The sequence below is a fragment of the Durio zibethinus genome, chromosome 23 (genome assembly GCF_047325235.1).
Source record: "Durio zibethinus cultivar Kanyao isolate XHJ-2024 chromosome 23, ASM4732523v1, whole genome shotgun sequence".
Classification (NCBI taxonomy): domain Eukaryota; kingdom Viridiplantae; phylum Streptophyta; class Magnoliopsida; order Malvales; family Malvaceae; genus Durio; species Durio zibethinus.
The window spans coordinates 8,932,205-8,950,351 of NC_143184.1; positions in this window are offsets into that span (position 1 = coordinate 8,932,205).

Here is an 18,147-nt window from a genome sequence, read left to right on the forward strand (position 1 = left end):
CTTAGCCGTCCCTCACATTTCATAAAAAACACATTAATCATGTTCCATTTTTGTTTATTTGATGACCTAATTAGTAAATAAATCTCATTTTTTGCTAAATTTTTGTGCTAATGTTGGGATTAATAATTTTAAAATTGGCAATTCTTTTTCGTTTACTTTGTAAGATATTAATTTTGTTGTAAATTTTCGTTTATCTAAATTTATAAAAAAAAAAATACAACAAATCTTTCTGTTAAAATTTTACGTCAAAATTGAGAGATTGTATAAGAAATTTTTATAATACAATTTGTATTATTTTTTGGATAACAAGTTTTTTTTTTCCCTTTAAATAATGAAATACTACTTATTCAAAAAATTTAAAACAGATTGATTTATCGCAAAATTATAACTCAATCGACAACTATTTCCTTTAAAAAGAAATTTTCAAATTAAAATTTTCTTCCAAACCATGAAAAGAGAAGTAATATGACGAATAGGAATAGCATTCGATGGATACAGTTGAAGAGGTATGAAGATAACTTAGCCCCATTTTTTTTTTTTTTTTTAAGTAGGACAACGCCCTGCAACATGAAAAGAAAAAAGGGAGTTCGATTCGAACTCAAACTCTAATATTTTTTTTATAATTTTTTAGCCACATGATAAAAGGCGAAAAATAATTTAGCCCCAAATTTAGAATTAGAAAGGAAGTATTTTAATATTATTTTAAATATAAAATAATTATTTTATTTTATAAAAATTTAAAAACTATATAAATTAATAAAAATATACAATTTAATTTTATTTATTTTTTATACAAAAAATAAATCAAATTAAAATATTTAATATTTAAATTTAGATCCAAATAAAATAATACAATTTCTATTTTTTTTTTCTCAACCTACCAACATCTATCGATCATAATTTTAGCCCATGGAAAATACAATATTTAGGGACATAAAGCATAGCTGCCTACAATTTGCCGCCATGTCGTTAGGCCAAAACGTGGAATTAAGTGGAAAATTTTGACAAGGAACGTAGATATTATGCTCTCTCTAAATGTCTGAGCAACCTCATGCTGAATTTTCTTTTGTGGTGCAAAATTTTAAATGATGAGAAGTCATTTCAGGGTTCAAACATGTCACCGCTATTTCACAAGCTTTGAGCCAAATTTGTGGGAATTAATTTGATATAAAAGAAAGGAAAAGGAAACTCAAATTCCAGAATGGTTGGAGCATTTAGGGAAAATGGTTGGGATCAAATGGGAAGAGTAATGGCATTACTACTATTTTGGGAAAGTTACCAACAACTAGAAGTGTGTATGTACATTGTACAGATTCGATGAAGGTTCTGTTTATGGCATGTGAATTACTTTGTTATTTTATTATATTTAAAATAATTGTATAAAATTAATAATTGTATTAGTTTTACATTTTTCACATATTTTTATATGATTTATAATAACTGTTGAATTATTTATTTTATTTAAGTAAATCAATGCTAAATTTTAAGTTAATTAAAAATATTTAACTATTTGTTTGATAATAATAAAATTTTAATATTTAATATATATTTAAAAATATTAATTTTGATAACAGTGATTGAGATATCGAGTGGACTTGAAACGTAATGCTTATGATAGGTACAAATACGTTATTAAATCTAATTATCAATTTATCCAAATATTAATAATATATAAAGTTATAAAAGAATGTAAAATAAATTAGTTAAAATTATTAAAGTAAAAATTTTATCAATTTGATCCATTATTTATTTATGATAAAAAAAAAAAGTCCTCTTTACTACTTAAAAATTAGTAGAATGGTTGAAATTAATTCAAACAAATTTATTTTTAATTATTTTTATATTCAATTAAAAATCATTAAATTTTAACTATAAATTTAATTAAAAGTGTATTTAACACCTTTTAAATTAAATAGTGGAAACTTCATCTACATTTTACTCTTTTGGCCTAATGGGTTTGGATTCAGATAAGGCACATATATTTGAAAATATTTAAGGTTTATATGTAAAAAATTGAAATGAGATAATATTTCTAAAAATAAAATTTGAACCTATAATTTTAAAGTTTTCGATCTTTTTTTATCATTAAACCAAATTTTCATTGACACTAACTTGTTTCAATTTTTTTTTCATATTTAGATAACTTAAAATTTTAATTTTTTTTTCTTAATTTTTATGTTAGGAAACTTTTCTTTAATATTTCACCAACACAGTACATGTGCATACAACTAATATTATTGAAGAATAAGGATTTTATTTAGCTTCGTAATAAAAATATAGGTAACCGGTTATTCAACTTATTTGTAAGTGCAACTATAAAAAAAAAAAAAATCTTATTTATAATTGTATATGTATCTATTTACTAAAACCACGAATTTAATTTGTTTCAAAATAAAAAAAAAATTCAAATTCAAAAAAAAAAAAGCTTTGATAAAAATTGGAGGAATTGTAGATGCATTCACCCCAGCATTCAATTGTCATCACTTGATATATAAAGAAGCCACGTAACCATATAATTGAAGCTTTAAACCGGTTTCATACTATTAAAAGTTGCCTGCCTACAATGTAAATCAAATGAGCATTTGACCATAACCAGAAAAGGACGAACAATGCTTTTAGCTTCTCAAATTTGCTTTTTAAAGCTCCAAGTAACCAAAAGGAAAAAAAAAAAAAAAAGGAAATTTCATAGTGGTTGGGAAACAGAAAAAATGAAAAGACGTCTCAATGGCATAAACGACAGATGAATTTTATGAGTTTATAATTTTTTTAAAGATATACTACCGACGTCTCATTTGACAAACTTTTTAAGCGTAATACTAACGTAATAGATATTTGAAGGAGGTATTAGAAAATTTATTTCTTTTCATTTGTTGTTTTTTTTGTCATAATTAAAAAAATTATACATGTAGATATTTTAATTTATCTAAAGTTTTACTTAAGTTAATTTTGTTAATAAAAAAATAAAAAAAATAAAAAAATAGATAATTGAGTTTGTGTGAAATTATTTGAACTGATTTATAAAATTGAAGTTAGGTTTAAGCTTGAAATTCAAAAGAAATTAGAATTTCTTAGAGTTTTCATATTCAGAACTTTATAAATACATGCCTACACAGAAATAGAAATAAAAAAAATCAGAAGCAGAAAGCAATCTAAAAGTTTTTTGAAGATTTTTGAGTTTAGGAGAAAAAAAGAAATTTTTTGAAAAAATCTCAAATTCTCAAAATAATGTAAGGAACAATTTGAGAACTTTTAGTAGTAATATCACTTAACCTTGCATATAGTGTACACTTAAGAGTCCAGCCTTAGGATAAAGCCTTCCTACCCAGTGATAGATGTAACTCGAAGTTAGGACACAATAAAAAATAGTTTGTGATCTAATTATATTTTTTGTTTGACTTTGTGCATTTGCATGCATCATTTTCATTGTCATTGTGCATCTGCATCATTTTCATATTAAATTTCATCCATGAAAATACACATTCCATTTATGCATCACCATATCATGCATAAAGCATAACATTTTTTATTATAATTATGGTATTCAAGGTTCAAGTATAGCTGCGCCAATCAAAAATCTCAAACAATCAACTCACCAATACAACATAAGAGCTCGAACCAAACAAATAGAACAAAAAAATTTTAATCGTCTCGAGAGGATAGAAAAAGCTCAAGAAAAGCTAGAAGGGGAATTGAATAGGATTTTAAAGGCTTTAAACAAATTAAACAAGGGAAAGGGTATAGAAGAAAGTACTAGCCAACAAGACCATCTATTACAAGAGGTGGATGACCCACTGTACCCTCCTAGTTTTGGGCTACATCAAGCCCAACCCGCACAAGATCCACCATCCCGCCAGTTCACATACCCTGTAGGATACACATATTCTGGAATACCATCAGCTTTAAATCTAAGATAGTATCAGAGTTATGTAAATCCTGTCTTTATCGAGAAGGTAGTAGAACCAGTACCAGTCCCTAATTTGAATGATCCAAAAGAGAAAGAAAAGTTGAGGCCCAAGGAGAATGAGACTTTAGAAGCCTCAAAAGTCGAACAAAAGATGAACTTGTTAAAGGAAATGTTAGAGCCATAGAGGGCATTGGTTTTTATGGTTCAATAGATGTTGCTGGGCTTTGTTTAGCCCCAAATGTTATTATCCCTCTGAAGTTTAAAGTGCTAGAGTTTGAAAAGTATAATAGTACTAAGTGTCCAAAGACTCATATTATCATGTACTGTCGGAAGATGACAGCTTATGCTAATAATGAAAAACTGTTAATGCATGTGTTCCAAGATAGCCTTATGAGCTTTGTTGCTAGATGGTATGTCTAGCTGGATAGGACTCGTATTCATTCTTAGAACGATATGGCCCTTGCCTTCATTAATCGGTACCAACAAATTATAGACTTGGCCTCTGATAACCTTTTTTTGTAAAATATTGAAAAGATAGTGACTAAAATCATTCAAGAAATATGCCCAGAGGTGAACAGATATTGCTTCTCAGGTGTATCCTTTTTTGACTGAAAAAAAATTATAGTATTATTTGTCAGATTTTTGAAATCCTCTTAGTATGAAAAGATGATAGAAAATGTAATAAAAAATTTTGTTGATATGGTGATTTCAAGCGAAGTCATTAAGAATGCCATTAAAAATGGAAAATTAAAAAAAGGAAAAACTAAGAAGGCACTGGAGAAGAAAAAGACTGAAGCTTAAGCCATGAACTTTGATAGACAGTTCAAGAGATATCAACCCTATCTACCATAAGGCTACTATCCGTACTATCCTACTGTGAACAATATCTCTCCTTACCCTTACTAACCATATCCACAATCAGTTTACCCCTTAACCTACTAATCAGCCTTTCAAGTACTTGCATCAGCTTTAAAACCTAACAACCAACCAAATAATTTAAAGAGATCTTGAGATAACTAAAAAAGGGCACATATTGACCCTATCCCCATGACTTAGACTGAGTTATTCTTAGAATTAATCAAGAACAACTTGGCATCTCTAGTTATTCTAGAACCATTAAAGTCACCCTATCCAAAGTGGTACGATGTTAATACGATGTGCGATTATCATAATAGAAATATGGGTCATTTTATTAAAACCTGTCCTGCTTTCAAACATAAAGTGTAAAGTTTGATCCTGAAAGACTTATGAGCTTCAAAGAATCAGAGGGATAAAATGTCAATAAAAATTCTTCACCTAATTACACAAGGGCATAATTTTGAGAAAATATGTTAAGGCTGGTTGGAAGCTGCTTGTCATTTTATGATTTCTTTTAAAGTAATGTTAGGATTTCTTTTATGTAATAGGATTTCTTTTGTTATCATTTCAATAAAAGATAAGTTAATGCATTTTATTACATTTTTTTTCATCCAAGTCATTATTCGATGCTTTGTTATTTTTCACATTTTTTTATTTTCATTTTTGAACTCCAAATAATGAATGTTTAGACAATGATAACAATAATTCTGAGATTTAATTTTGAGAACTCATTCACATTGATTTAAGAAGATTATTTGAGCAAAAGAAGCAAGCTGCTGGCATATGTGAAATAGATATATCTTAAAGATGTGAAAAAATCTATGAGTTTATTTTTGTTCAATAGATGATCTTTAAAGAAAGCATTCACATTTAAGATGAAAAATGATCATATTTCTTTTATAATTTAAAAAACCATTCATTGCTACCCTTTTGAGCCTATTACGATTTTTTTTTCTAAAAAACTCCAATCAAGAATCACCTTCCACACTAGGGGATAATTTAAAAAAAAAAGAGGTAAAGGATCGCAAAAGGCCTCAATGATGGAAAGTAAAAAAACAAAGTAAAAAAAAAAGTAAAAAAAAAAAAGAGAAAGAAAAAATGCCATACATGATTTAAGGCAAGGTAAGGAGAATCTTTTTGGGAAGAATAAGGTGAATGTGAAAAAGAAAAGTAGTGAAATAGGGCAAAATGCGAAGTTGTATCAAATAATGAGAAATTATCATTTGGTTTTAAACCCTTTAAACACATGTTTTGAGCCTATCCATTTCTTTCATGACCCCTCACTATGGCCTACATTACAATATTTAAAAGTCTATTTGGATCAAATGTGAATGTTCGAATTAAATGATCATACGCTGGGCTAAGGCATGCTCATGATGGAATAACAGAATCATGCTTCGTTGCTCTAGAGATTGACATGGATGAAAGAAAAAAGAAAAGAAAAGAAAAAGATGAAAAAAAAAAGAAAATAAAATAAAAAAATAAAAAAGAGAGAAAAGAAAGACTTAAATTAAAAGCCCGAAAGGGCGGTTTGGGTAAGTCTCTAAGTTGAGACTTGGATAAACAATTATATGGATGAAAGATCAGAGATATCTGAAGATCTCTTAAAGCTAAGGCAAAGTTCGATAAGCTCAAAATAATTTCGATAGTCAATGAAATGAGTTTTTTTTATAAAAAAAATCATGGATTAATGTTCAGAATTATTTGAGTATTCATTGTTTGGATATTGTTACTCCATTTGTTCAATACCATTCCTAAGGACATGCTTTGAATTTGCTCATTTGCCTAATTATTTTTATACTAGATTCACTCATCAATGATTACCTTTCCTTCAATTCACCTTTGTGCTCTCTTATTGTTGTATCCCCAAAATAAATTGAAAAAATATCTGGTTGCATTATAATTGTCAAAAATTGAAATGATGATGAATGAATGATAATGTGCATAAAAAAAATTCTTGCATTCCTTTGAATAAAAATCAAGGATGATAAGGGGCAAAAAAAATGAAGAGTGCAGAACCTTGAAAAGATGATTTAATGAATATGGTGATGGATTGGTCAACAAATGAATATAGGGAAAAAATCTAAAAAAAAGATGATCAAGAAATGAATATAGTGATGGATTGGTCGACATAACTTATGAGTTGTGGTCAAATGATGAAATAGTAAAAATCAGTCGACGAAATTCATTCTTGAATGGCTAGTGCTGAGAAGTCTATGAATGGTGATCAACTGATGAACACAATGTAGATCAATTGACAAAATTTATTCTAAAATTACTAGTGCTAAAAAGCCTGTGAGTTGTGATTAAATGATATGGGGTAATTGACGAAATTTATTCTGAAATTGCTAGTGCTGAAAGGCCTGTGAATTACGATCAAGTATCAATTAACGAAACTTGTTCTAAATGATTAGTGCTGAAAAGTTAAAAAAAAAAAGATGAGGGATGGTGGAGTTTTGATAACCATATTATCACAATTAATTAAAATTTCATGACATGGACATTCACATTACATGCATTACGTTACATTGTTGTAAACATTTGAATCATGATTAAAAATATGGCATTGTGAAAATTTAGATTATTGCATTTGCATTGTAGACACTCAATTTGGTCCAAGCCCGAATCAATTGGGCCTGGTCCAAATAGGCAATATGGGCCCATTTTTTAATTTATTATTATTTACTATTATATTATTATTTATTTATTTTTGATTGATTTTACCTTTTCTTGATTAATTAGGAGATAATTAGTAGATTAATTAAAAATAATTTAAAAAATGGTGGAAGTGGATTTGGATGTGAATTTGGGGGCTGATAGAGTTGAGATTGGATTCAAAGTTTGAATCATAATCCTAGATGGAATTGAGATTGATCAGAAACTCTTTCAATCCTTATAAATAGATACTGAAATAGAACCTAAAGACACGAAAAAAACAAAACAGAGAGGTGAATGAAGCAAAAAGTATTTAGAGGCAGTTTAGAATTTTTTTAAAAAATTTTTCAAATTTTTTTGGAGTTTTTTTCTGAAAAATTTCTGAAAATTTTTCATAATCTAACAAAATTTTTCGACGATATTTAAGTTTTTCGGTGACTTTTTCGACGAAATACCTAATTTTTGACAAAAAACCCAAAAACCAATGAGAATCTCGTCGGCGTTCTTACCGGGTAGAGAGAGGGAGAAAAAACTGAGGGGAAGAGAGAGGAAAAGAAGAAGAAGCATCTGGCAAAAAATGAGATTTTTTGCCTTTTATACTTGCTCAAAATGACGTCGTTTTGACGTTAAATCAGCCCAAAGGATCCGTACATTTTTGTTTGGTTCGACCCGACTCGAGTGTTGATCCGTGTCTAACTCGATTGCCAGCCAACCCTTGCAGTTAAGCTAAGCCGAGCCGTTTCCCGTCGAGTCGCACCTTTGAGTCGTGTTCTGTCTCTCAAGCCGAGCTAATTCCAGCGGCTGAGCCGAACCGACTTAAGGTTTTTTTAATTTATTATTTATTTATTTATTATTATTATTTCTAAATTAAAATTATTTGGTATTCCTTAATTTTTTGTTTTTATTTTATTTTATTTTATTTTTTTAATAATTTTCCTAAAGTAAAATTTTCAAATATATATTTTTGAGGAAAAGTTGAAAGTATCAATTTTTCTTAAAAATAAAAATTTTTTAAACAAAAATATTTTTCAGGAAAAGTTGAAAGTATCAATTTCCCTAAAAATAAAAAGTTTAAAAAAATATTTTTAGGAAAAAGTTGAAAGTATCAATTTTTTTTAAAAATAAAGTTTCTAAAATAAAAATTTTCAAAAAAATTTTTTTTAGAGAAAGTTGAAAGTATCAATTTTTCCTTAAAAATAAAATTGTTAAAAAGTATTTTGAGAAAAAGTTAAAAGTATCAATTTTCCTTGAAAACAAAATTTTTAAAATAAAATTTTCTAAAAAGTATTTTGAGAAAAAGTTGAAAGTATCAATTTTTTTTAAATTAAAATTTCAAAAAAATATATATTTTGAGAAAAAATTGAAAGTATTAATTTTCCTTATACAAAGCAATGATGTTTTTTCTAAAATGAAAAGAAAAGGATTTATATCTAAAGTTGAATTGTTACTCTTTTTTATTTTATTTCTTTTTTCTTTTTTTTCCTTGAAAAATTTTTAATATTAACTAATCATACAATGGAGTCTCTGTAAGTGAAACAATAGTTTTCTTGCATACTCTTGAGGGAAAAGAATTTTCTTAATTTTTTGCTAAAAGTATTAGAATTAATTAAGAATAATTTTCAATAATTAATTACTTGACAAAATTTTTAAGGCTTATCGGATAACATAAAATCAAGCTAGTACCATCTTTTGATGGATGTTGTGAGGGTGCTATAACCTTCCTCACACGTAACCAAAATCTCAAACCCTGTTTTGGTTAATAACCTGAATTTATTTTTTTGGAGAATCTTAGTCAAGCTTAGGTGTTCCTTGAAAGGATAGATTCTTTAGGTGACTAATCGCACCTAAACAAAAAGATTGGTGGCAACTCCTCAAGTCAATGTCTAGCGATAGATCCCCAGATCTAAATGTTATGACAGTTTGACGACTTTGCTGGGGACCATCGAGAGTCAAGCTAGCAAATAAATTTGTGTTATCTAAAAACCTAATAAAATTAAACTTTTTGTATAAATTTTTTTATTCATTTATATTTATTTACTTTATTAATTATGTCATTCATATGTATATGCATAACATGAGCTTTATACCCGAGCTCTGTCCCTCTATGAGGGAGTAAAGTACCTATTGCTTTCATGAGGTTTTAATATCTCCATAGTGGCTAGCAAAATACTCCCACTCAAATTGAATATTTTTTGCTTGTAGCCTGTAATGGGTGAGAATTGGGGTGACTTACTAGTCTGTAATGGACAATGATGTAAGGAGCAATTTGAGAACCTTTAGACTTTAACCTTAAACCACATATAGTGAACCTTAGAAGTGCCTAACCTATAGATAGAGCTAGTTCTTTCCCTTTAGAATTGACCAAAAGCAGAGGATTCATTTTTTATTGTGTGTGACGTTTTAATTTATTTAGGTATTTATTTGTTTATTTCTCTTTATTTGATATACTAACCTCTTCTCTTATTCATGTTTGCATGATTCATACTCATATCATAAAATTGCATAAAAAACATTTGCCTGAAAGACAATCTTCAATAACAAGTTTTTCATAGACTCCACAGAACGACTAGTTTACTTTTCGTCTGTATAAGCTTTTTGTGAGTCACTCAATGAAGTAAAGGTTCAGTAAAAAAAGATTCAACTAAAAATGGGTGACTGTTTACCAATCGGATATGCTTCTATCTTATCTCAAGAGACATCTATCTTTATCAAACAAAACAATCTAGAGAATTTAGTTGATATATGGAAGAAGATGAGTCCATCAAGACAAGAGAAGTTTTGCCAGAGGCATGGCCACATAGCACACCTTCTTGCAGTAAAAGTCAACAATCAATTAATTAGAGTTGGAATGCAATTCTGGGATCCTGCATACAAGTATTTCATCTTCAATGAAGTTGACATGACACCAACCATTGAAGAATATTCGACCTTGTGTTAAAAATGGTGCATTGCAAGTCAAAAGATCAAATTGCAAATATTTTGACCAAGGCCTTACCAAATGCAAGGTTTGAAACACTAAGGAATAGATTCGGTGTTCCAGCAAAAATGCCAAAAAGGAGTGATAACAGTTCAAGTAACCAAGTATGGCATTTTTTCTACAACAACTTATTATGATTTTTTGTATCAGTTTATTAGACTTTAGGTAGCATGATGTATATATTTGTGGTGATCTACAAAATTTGGCAAATAACTTATGTAGTAGTTAAAAGTTGTTAACCAAAGTATTTTTTATGTTTATAAATGATGAAATACAATCTATGCTCTGTGTGAGGCTTTTACAGCAATTCAAAGTCCGTTTCTTCATTTTCTTGGTAGTTCTTCATACTCTTCATATCTTTCAATAATCTTTGAAATTTTGAAGACCCATTTCTAAGTACCTGTAAAACACTGGCATTTACTTCTATATTTTTAAAATGATTTTGCAAAAAAAGTGCCTAAACACTTATTTATAAAAAATATTTTTATTAAATATAATAATTATATGATTAAAGTTTATACTATATAATTAAAATAATATCCTTAGAAATTATTATATTACCCCTCCAAATTCCAATTGTTTGATCATTGTTTGATAATGTTCAAAAGTACAATAATACATCTATTTTCATAATTGACTAAATTATTATAATGTCTTTTAAGTGGTTCTAAATACACTCATATTTTTTTTCTTCATTTGCCTATTTTTTGTTCAAATTTTTTAAGTAAAATTATTTAATTATCCTTTTCATATCAATTTTAAAATTTTTGGATACGCATTTTTGATAAATTATATAACTTATCAGAAATATATATCTGAAAGTATAAAAAAAAGTTACATTTAAATTTGAGAAAAAATCAGTTGAGAAAAAATATCACCGTTTAGATAAAAATCACAGCAATTTGTCTCATGTGTTAAAAAAAAAAAGAGAAAAATTTACATTTATATTTGATGCAATGTCACTCTATAATACCATCTCATTAATGAGTTAATTTTTTAAAATATTAATTTTTTTATATTTTATTTTAACGGTTGATATTTGTCCGTTAATTAGGTGGCATCATTTAATTTAGTGACATTTATAGAGTTTATCACTGACAGTATATTAAATATAAACTTATATTATATTTATATTTGATATACTGTCTGTGTATAAATTTTATACATTATCAATAAATTAGATAATATCATCTTATTAATGAAATAATTAAATTATATGATACCAATTTATTAACGAGTTATTAATTTTTGTATATTTATTTTAAGGGTTAATATTTGTTCTTTAATTAAGTGGTATTATTTAATTTAGTGATAATGTATTAAGTTTATACACTAACAATATATTAAATATAAACTCATATCATAAATTCAATTCCATTTTTATTAATTTCTTTGTTGTTTAACTCGTTTGAGAAATTATATTGGTTTGATCAACAATTCATTTAATTTGTTGTAATAAATTTAAATCATTTGAAAAAATCAGTTGAGAAAAAAAAGTTACATTTAAATTTTAGAAAAAATAATTTGATTATAATAATCTTGAAAAAGATTTTTTTGACATTCAAAACTATTAAAAATTGAACTTAATCATTGAAATTAAAAATACAATAATCTATAATAAAGTACATGTTAGGTTTATTGGTAATGTAATATGATCAAAATTTTCAAGAATAAACGCAAGAAGTTTGAATGAAAAGAAATGAGGTTTTAAGTCAACATGAAAAAGTCCGAATTCAGGTAAGAGATCAAATTTTGACTTTGAAAACTAATCACAAATTATCGAAAAAAGCTGGCTGGCCAGCTTGATAAACTAGGATAACCAAAATCTTGTAAAAGATATTAGTTTAGCATTTATAGGTTAGGCAGAATTGGACTCCCCAATTCGATAGAGCTCTTCCACCAATTAGATAAGGAGAACATAAATGTCATATAAAAATAATAATTAATTTATGATTATGTCACAGATTTAAGGAAGAGCCTTGAATCTCATATCGAATATAATATAAGGGTCATTAAGGTATAAAAAGATTCACACTACCTCTTCCTTATAAGCTACCTTTTGTAGGATAAAATCATAAGGTCATGGGGGTCAGAACGGACAATACCTCATAAGGGTGTGAACCGTGATAAAAAGGTTGATTTGAGACGTCGGATGAGTGGATGCTCGAGTTACTGAGTCGCGCGGGTTCGAAGCTTAAGTCTCGACTCGTGACAAGTGGTATCAGAGCCAGCCCTAAATTGTTCGATCCACGTCAAGCACCTCGAGGGAGGTAGGTAAGGTGGTCAGCCTCCGTGACGAAAGCATCACGAGGTTGGGTGGGGGAGAATGTTACAGACCTAAGAGAAAATCCTGAATCTCACATCGAACATAATAGGAGGGTCACTGGGGTATAAAAAAGTTTATACCATCTTTTTCTTGTGAGACGTTTTTTGTAAGACAAAACCGTGAGGTCAGGAGGGCCAGAGCAGATAATACCTCATAAGGGTGTGAACCGTGGCAAGATTGATATGAGACACCAGATGGTGGATGTCCGGGTCTCGAAATCGCGCGAATTCAAAGCTTAAGTCTCGACCCATGACAATTGGACTAACCTAGGAGGATCATTCGTCATCGGTCTTCAAAACATAAAATTTCGTTGATTATAGGAAATTAAACTAGTTTAATGTAAAAATCTCCTAATAAAAAAAATTAAATATAAGAGTATATATCAGTCCATAATATAACTGGTAAATTTCACTTATGATCCCTAATTTTATATTCTGATTTCACTTTAACTTTTGAATTGTTTCATTTGATTCCTTAATTTTTTTTTTTAGAATGATTTCAATCTGATAATTTCTTCAAATTGTTTGGTTAAAATTGATGTAATGTACACAGAGTGGATTATATTATTATTTATTTTTAGTCTGTAGCAATCAAAGAGGAAAGATGAGTCAGTTCCAGCTATATTTGTCGACCAGATCGACATCCACAACCCACCACATTCTTTTACAATGATATCAAAATTTTGAAACTTCGATTTTTTATGTTTTAAATATTTTATTAAATTAAAATTTTACTACAAATTTATATCTACTAATTTTTTATTCAAAGTTTTCGGAAAGTATCTTTTATATTTTAAATAATAATATATTTATAATAAAATAAAGTCAAAACTGAAAAAAAATTTTATCATTAAGTTTCAACTTGAAATTTCAACTTGAAATTTATATTTTAAATAATTAAAAATTTCAAATTTTAAGTCGTCCAAAAATTTAAGTTTGAAATTTTACTTGAAGAGATGGTTAAATTGATGGTTGGTTTGGTATTAAAAAAATTACAGTTTCAAAATCAAAAGGATGGAAAAGAGATTTAAAAAAAAATTAGCATCCTCCAAAATATCCAAGGCATCCATATTAATTTCTAATCCAATAATTAAGGAGCTAAAAAGAGATATTAGGTTTATATATATATATATATGATTATTCATGTATTTATATTATATTTATTTTATGTCAAATATTTACAAAAATTTTGAAGTAATTATTTATGTTGGCATTTTGAATATAATTTTTTTTTGGTTTTTATAAAATTTATATATATTTTTAATTTTAAATTATATTATTTTTATATATATTCTCTTATCATTTTTTATTATGTCTAAAATTATTAAATTTAAATTTTCGTGACCTGTTATTCATACATATGATCAATATTCAGTAAATAAAAAATAATAATAAAATAAAATAATTTGCATTTCAAGTTTTCAACAATTATTGTATATTGTGAAATTGTCATCGCACTAATAGAACGTAAATGACCGAAAATGAGGGGTAGAAGAAAGTGAAGAGAAGTGATAGTGTGATAAACCACATGGAGGTCGGCAACTCCGAGTGGGAGGTGAGTACAAAAGGTGGTGGGGCTTGAATTTTGGAAGCCTAATGAGAATTGAATTGCATGATTAATATGGATTTTAATTAATTTGGACATGTCCAGTTCTGTAAAGCATGGCACACGTGAGACATGGTAATTGCCGTCCATAATTGCTAAATAGTTTATTTCAATTATAAAATTTTTATTTTTATTTTCAAATTATTTAGCATTTCTCGGGCAGCCAGTGAATTCACTTCTTTGCAAGAAAAAAAAAAAAGGAAAATCTTGAATTTTTTTATAGTTTCTCCATTTTAATAATGAAATAAAAATATAAAAATTTTAAATCCAATTCAATTAATTCATTAATTAGTATTAAAAATATCATTTAATAATTTAAATATTAATATTTATAATTTTTTTATAAAATAATAAATATAAATAAATGATATAATAAATTAAGGAAATTTCTGTCAGTCAAATTCACTCTGAGAAAAGAATATTAATGATATTTATTATTATATATGCAATTTGTAGTTAATATTTGAGTCAAGGTGTCAACAAAAAAAAAAAAAGTGGTGGAGTCATCATCAGATGGAATTTTCTTTCTCATACAAGACTACTACTTAGCAAATATTGAAAGGGACTCGGGAGTGGGGGCACACCATTAACTTTATAACTATTCTTTCATTTTCATGGTATTAAGTTTGGGATAGACAAATTAAGGATCAAATTAGTAGGGGACCGGAACTTGCTTTGAAATAACAAAAAAAAAAAAAAAATCTTTTGTTTTCTCTCTACTGGTAGGGCCTTCTTATAATGAAAGATTGAAAACCATGCTTACCCAATTTTCTTCCACTCGTTTTTCTAAATTGTATCTGACCCCCCATTTTTTATTATTTTCAATTTGATTAATTTGTTTGGATTATTTTTGCTCTTTTAAACGTGGGAATTTACCAAACTTTTGATTTTTTCTTTTTTTTTGAAAAATCCCAAGAACTATTGATTTTTTTTTTTTTCATTGGAAGTTCATTCTCAGGTGATTAGGATTAAAAAAAAAAAAAGAAACAAAAATGAAAAATATCCCAAAACTTTTTCATATCCTTGGTTTTTAACTCATTTACTATTTGTAAATGCATGTGTTTTTGGATCGGATCAAACCCAATTTATAACTCTAAAAGCTTGCTCTCCAAGTACTAAATTTATTGGTAAAATATCATTAAGTAATTTTATATTAATATTTTAATTAAATGTATTCAAACCTTTGGTCACGATTTTCAGGGGCACTTTTATAATTTTTCATCATTTTACTTACCTCCATACCTAATCATATAGACCAAACTAAAGAGTCAATCATTTAAACGTGTGCTCAAGAATAAAAGGGACTACAATTTTTTTTTTTTGGGGTAAAGGTAGTACAATTTAAAAAAAAAAAATATATATATATATATATATATCCTGTTCTACATATCTTTGGGAAGAAAAAATAAATAAAGTGTAAAAGAACAAGAGAAATGCTAGTTAAATTAATATATGTTTTATGGAAAACTTAGGGCATTCATTACTATTTTTAACTTTAGAAATATTTTATTCTTAAGTGTAAGTTGGGTTACTTAAAAAATTCCACATTGAAAATTAAAATATAACATACTTTTTTTTTTCTTTTCTTACAGATTAGTATAAACTAAATTCATAGACTATAGTTATTACATGAACATATTTCTTCAGTCTTCACCAAACTCGGACCAACCTCGAAATTGCAGAAGTCATGGGGAAGGAAGAATTGTCACGTTTTGACTCCTGTTATGTGTGGGAGTGGGTCATAAATTTTGAAACTTATATGTATTTGAAATAGTGATTAAAAAATATATTAAAAAAAAATAAGAGTGCTACCAAACACAAAAGTAGATGAAAAGTGGGGTTTTAAGTAGTGACAAATTTAGAATTTTTTTGAGTTTATTTATTATATACTAGAAGTTGGTTAGTTTTGAATCGTGATTAAATATTGGATAGTCAGAGTTAATGAAATATTTAAAAAATTAAGAAATATATGTTCAACAAAAGATTTCGAAGATGTCCAAGAAAAACTTTTAGGGGTATAAAAATTTTTTTTTTTATTTTCTAATATTTGATAGTATCCATTGATATCTTGTTAGAAAATTTTAAAAAAAATAATAATAAATTAATTTTAAGACGTGAAGAGTATTATTTAAAAGTAATTATGTCTATAAAATATAATAAAATCTAAAAAAAATTCTTCTAATAAAAAATAATAAAATTAGTCAAGCAAAAAATTTTATTTATAATAAATAAACAGTCACAAAATAAATTAATTCAAAAAGTTATGACTTTTTTTATAATCATATTTTTCTTGTTTAAATAAAATTTATTTAAATAGTTATATATTTATGTTCAGATATGTTTATTCAAATTATCATGTTTTTTTTATTTAAATATGTTTATTTAAAATAAAAAAATGTTTAAGTAATATTTAGAAATAAAAAAATTAATTTAAAAATTAAATCTAGCTACTAAATAAGCCTAAATGCTTATCTTTTACTTTTAAAATTGTTTAATCAATTAGAAAAACTTTTAACAAATTTAAATGACTTTACCCACTCCAACACATAGATCAATTACTTAAATAACATAAATAATCTCTTTTAAACTATATATAAATGATATTTTTACTCAATATAAAATACACTATATTTTAAACTACTAATATATCTTACTATAGCATTTGCATCCTCCACTGATTATAAAGTTGCTAAGGAAAAACCCAGATGTTAAATAGTAATATGCCAACTTGCATCGACTGCATTGCTTGACCTTTTCCAATTGCTTAGACTCTTGAAATTTTTTTACAAAGTATATTATAGTTTGATAATATGAGAAGGGGTAATAGGCATTAGGTTTTGAATGCAAATTTGTTAAATATTATGTTTTAAAAAAAATTATTTGAATGAATTGAGTTAAATTTTAAATTTGCTTCACTTTGTATTTTATTGCTAACTTGATATACTCAATTGATAGTATTATATATAGATGTGTATAAACATCAACAAATTGAATCAAATTAGCTCAAAATTTATGAAAAGGGATAATAGGTATTGGGTTTTGAATGCAAGTTTGTTAAATAATTATTTAAATGAATTGAGTTAAGTTCTAAATTCACTTGACTTCGAATTTTATTGATAACTTGATATACTCAATTGATAGTATTGTATATAGATGTGTATAAACATCAACAAATTAAATCAAATTAGCTCAAAATTCTTTATTTCTCATATATATATATAATATATATATGAGTAGAATCCACTTACATTAGTGCAAGTGTTATAATTTTTTTTTACTCTTAAATCAAAATAAAATGCATAAAACTTACATTTATCCATTTTGATTCGAAGATAAAAAAAAATAATGCAATATCTAAGTGGATCCCTTTTATATATATTGTTCGCTTGACTTCTAAATGTATAATACTGAAAATTCCTAACAAATTATATAGTAATATAAAATCAAAATGTAATTAAATATTTTAATTATTATTTATCTTAATGAGGTATCTGATAACTTTTTGATTTTATTAAAAAAATTTTAAAATATATTTCATTGATAATTTTCTATATGAAGAAACTAATGCATGCAAAGTGAATATGATGGTTAAAGATATGTTTTGAGTTTAACATGACTCTTCTAATTAATTTGTTTATTTATCTTTTTTATGCGATAGCATGACTCCTTATTAATCACAAAGAGCTGAAAACATGAAATAAGCGTAATTAATCCTTAATCTACATGCCTCATAGACTTTTTCTAATACACTACCAAGGAAATACTAAACTTTTGGCATCGACGTTCTACAACCACAAAAAAAAAAAAAAATGTTGCAATAGA